Below are 4,218 nucleotides of genomic sequence, written 5' to 3'. Positions count from 1 at the left end.
TCAGATGTTGTCTTTGGGGTGAGGTGTTAAACGGAGATCCCAGCTGCCTGCTTGGGAAGACATTTCAATGAAGAACAGGTATATCATCCTTGGTGTCCTCGACAATATTGATCCCTCAATCCACTCAAAAAATATACAAATTACCTGGTCATTGTCGCATTGCAGTTTGTGGGATCTCCCTGTGCACAAATTGCCTGGGAATTTCACATATTGCAATAAAAATATTTGTTTGGTTATGAAGTGCACTGAAACATCCAGTGAACATGAAAAGACCAGTATAAATGCAAATTTTTATTTTCCTTTTGTGGTCCTGCCTTGTGAGGTTTACGTGACAGAGCAGCACCTTTGTCAAAACAGAGAAAGAAGGGAATATACTCCGAACTTATCATCTGCCTTGATGTTAAAAATCTAAATGGCAAACTACCCAACATGAATCCTAATGCTGAAGCACCACTATGAAAACATCACCTCCATCATTCACCCCACTGGTCTATCAAAACATAGTATGCCTCGTTCAACAACAATGTACATAGGAGAAGATTGCCTCAAAGCAACAATGTGGCCTGTTCAGGCACCAACTCATTGTTAACATGCTAGCACTGTCCTTAGATAAGAAAGAGAATTATTCATTTCACAGCACTCAAAGTAATTTCTTTATTGATCAAAAAACATTTTTTTAAATTTCAAAAACATTTCATGCACTTTTCATGACTTTATGTGAACACAATTCATCAGGATATAGACACTGAAACATGCAGTGTGTGGAATACAGTACATATTGTGTCTGAGGGGCCTGGTGTTCAGGAACAGCAGCTACATTTGTCAGAGGATTTGCCTTTACACACACAGCCATTGGCACAGTTCGTGCATCCCGCTGGACAGCAAGAGCAGCAACCTGAGAGGACAGGACAAAGACACAAATCAGTAACAATCAATAAATTGACTGAAATCCCCCCCCCCCCCCCCCCAGAGCCTCCCATTGCATCACTCAGCTCCTCACTCACAAACTCATCTGCGTCATATCCCCAAGTAACCCATCTGCAGAGGCTCAGCACCAGAACACTGTGTGAGGGAGTTTGGGTGAAGATGTTTCACTCACTGTCTCCACTACACCATTTCTAATCATCAGTCTAGAATATCAACACTTTCTGATGTGACACTCAGACACTTCTTTAACCAGCAGCTTCCTGTCTCCACAATCTTTAGCCTGGATATGGAATCAATTTGATGGGAATGACGTCAGGTGAAATCCCAGTTCTTGTACTTTTCTATCGTGTTCCTCTGAGTTCGATTCAGAACTATCTGTCACATCAATACAATGTGAGCAGTTTGAAACTCTCCCCCAGTTACTCACTTTTCTGACAGCGTCCAGCTTTGCTGGTGGGACATCGGCAGTCGGAGCACCTGCAGGTGTTTTCACAGGAGCAGGATCCTGAAAAGAGGAGAAAGACAGACATTGAGTTGTGTTCAAAGCCTGAGAAATGCCGCCCATGCCGCCGTGTGGAGGAGGGCGGGCTCTGCGTCACATTCTCTTCTGCAGTGAGTTGAATAAAGAGCCTCCCCTCCAATGCTGCAGCCTCAGTGGGAGTGAGCCGGCACACTCTGCTAAAAACACTGACACCAGTCACCACTCACCATCCAGGCACACACAGGGCTTCGAGTCAGACATTTCACTAACTTCTTCTTCAGCTTCCAGTCCTCACCCAGTCAGCGCTTCCCGATCTTGTGCCGTTTTCTGAATGGGAGCCGAGTTTTATGGGGTTGTGATCGGTGGGGAACCGGCTGCAAAATCGGGGAAAGGGCGGCTCGGTGCCGCCTCAATGCACACGGGGAAGCCAAGTGAGTGAGCGGCTGAAAGTTTGAATTGCACCCGGCTCCTTCACTCCCAACACGGCCCAAAGAGATTTCTCAATGACAGCAATTTCACAACATTTCCTGCGGAATCAGCGTGTGTGCGCGTCTGCAACACGTTTCCCCTCACAGTGTGGGGGAGAGCAGCATCCACTTTCTGGTGCTGGGAGAGAGCAAGTGAGTAAATCAGTGAGTGAAGAATTATCAAGGTGATGGGAGGGTCAAAGGCTGGAGAGCTGGAATTTTTTAATTGCAGCTGGAACTACATTGGGGGATAGTGTTTCCAGGAACAGATTCAGAAGAAAGTAAAGATGGGGAAGAGGGGAGGAGGATGTGGGTGAACAGTGAGACCAAGAAGTGATGCCAGATATCCTTGGATAGTCTCAGTGGAAGTAGTGAGCCGATGTGAGATTGTAAGGTCAAGGGGGTGTCTGTGGACATGGATTGGGGATTCACCATGAAGAGAGAGGCCATGGGAGGATAAGAGGGCAGTGAACTGAGTGGAGAGAGAAGATAGTGAATCAAGATGGAGGTTGAAATCATTCCGGACCCTGGATGAAGTGGCTGAGGGAGATCATTGAGAATGCTGTGGACAGTGAAGTGATCTCAGAAACAATGGATCAGATTCAGTGCAGACACTCCCAATAATTACTGGTGGCGGACAATGTAATAACCAACAGGAGAAATCTCCTCAAATATCCCCATCCTGTAAGATCTGGAAGTCAAGGACATGAAGAAAAATCACAACACTGATCATATTCAACCATCTCCAGCCAGAGTGCTGAGTGGATAATATATCCTGGTCTCCTCCTCTGGTCCCCAGTATCACAGGCAACAGTTGCCAGGCAATTTGATTTTCTCCATGTGATGTCAGATTACAGATGGAGACATTGGATACAGCAAAGGATCCAGGACCCGACATCATCCTGGCAGTCATACTGAACACAGCTGCTGTGTAACTCGCCAAGTCCATAGCCAAGCTGTCCCAGTAGAACTGAAACAGAGTAAAGCTACAACTGGACAATGCGGAAAATTCCTCAGCTGTGTCCTGTCCACTAAAAGCAGGACAAACCCAATGCTGGCAAAAACTTCCCCATGAGCCTCAACATGATCATCACAAGGAGCTGGAAGGTGTTCTCTAACATGCTGTCAACCAGCACGTAGTCAGCAATAATCTGATCACCGATGTTCAATGTGAGCTCCATTAGGGCTACTCAGCACATTACAGCCTTGGTCCAAACATGGACAAAAGAGCTGAATTTCAGAGGTGTCGTGAGTGTAATTACACTTGAAGTCAATGTGTCATTTGACCGAATGTCGTCAGGAAGCTTTAACAAAACTGGAGCCAATGGGAATCACGGTGAATATTCTCCACAGGTTGGAATTTTACTTAGCAGGCAGGAAGTGGGTGATGGAGCTTAAACTCCACTTCAGGACATCACTCAGGAATTCCTCAGGATAATGTCCGAGGTCCATCCACCTTCAGCTGCTTCATCAATGACCATCCCTCCATCATAAGGTCAGAAGTGGGGATGACAGCACACTTGTGCCAGGCAATGGCCATCTCCAATAAGAGAGGCTTGAACCACCTCCCTCTATATTCAATGACATTACCATCACTGAATCCCCCACTGTCAACATCCTGGGGTTTCCATTTACCAGAAACTAGACTAGCCATGGTGGGACAGTGGTTCACGCAGTTGTTTCACAGTTCCAAGGTCCCAGGTTCGATTCCCGGCTTGGATCACTATCTGTGCGGAGTCTGCACGTTCTCCCCGTGTTTGCATGGGTTTGTTCGGGTGCTCCGGTTTCCTCCCACAGTCCAAAGATGTGCAGCTTAGGTGGATTGGCCATGCTAAATTGCCCTTCATTTCCAAAAATGTTGGGTGGGGTTACTGAGTTACGGGACAGAGTAAAGGCGTGGAATTAGGTGGGGTGCTCTTTCCAAGGGCTGGTGCAGACTCGATGGGCCGAATGGCCTCCTTCTGCCCTATAAATTCTACGAAGATAAATACTGTTGGCACAAGAGCTGGTTAGAAGTTATGTAAGTTTGCAGCAAATAAACCAACTCCTGATGCCTCAGAACCTGTCCACTATCTACAAGGCTCAAGTCAGGTATGTGATGTAATACTCTCCACATGCCGGGATTAATGTGGTTTCAACAACACTTGACTCCATCCAGGACAATGCACTTTCCAAAGAGAAATGTTGGCAGGAGAGAGCTAGAAGCGAGGGTCATTGTTGAAGTGCAGGAGGATTCTGGAATGGGGAGCTGTATTGAGGGACCAGAGGAGAGGGGGGATAGTATGTAATCTGGAGCAGCCGCATGTGGCAGGGAATGGGGAAAGCAGTTCCTGGTCAGACCCA

At 46.8% G+C, this 4,218-nt stretch overlaps 1 long non-coding RNA gene across 1 annotated transcript; it reads right to left on the bottom strand.

The window, feature by feature from the left end:
* Positions 1 to 640: 640 nt before the first annotated feature.
* LOC140430751 (uncharacterized) lies at positions 641 to 1,870 on the bottom strand. Its single transcript, XR_011949531.1, has 3 exons — positions 1,636 to 1,870; positions 1,355 to 1,432; positions 641 to 895 (listed from the first exon to the last, which is right to left on the bottom strand). It is a non-coding gene; the product is annotated as an uncharacterized lncRNA (long non-coding RNA).
* Between the last annotated feature and the right edge of the window lie 2,348 nt (positions 1,871 to 4,218).

Source organism: Scyliorhinus torazame, chromosome 10, assembly GCF_047496885.1.
Source record: "Scyliorhinus torazame isolate Kashiwa2021f chromosome 10, sScyTor2.1, whole genome shotgun sequence".
Lineage (NCBI taxonomy): Eukaryota > Metazoa > Chordata > Chondrichthyes > Carcharhiniformes > Scyliorhinidae > Scyliorhinus > Scyliorhinus torazame.
The sequence above is the reverse complement of the archived record's forward strand: the minus strand, read 5'-3'. Positions and strand labels throughout refer to the sequence as shown.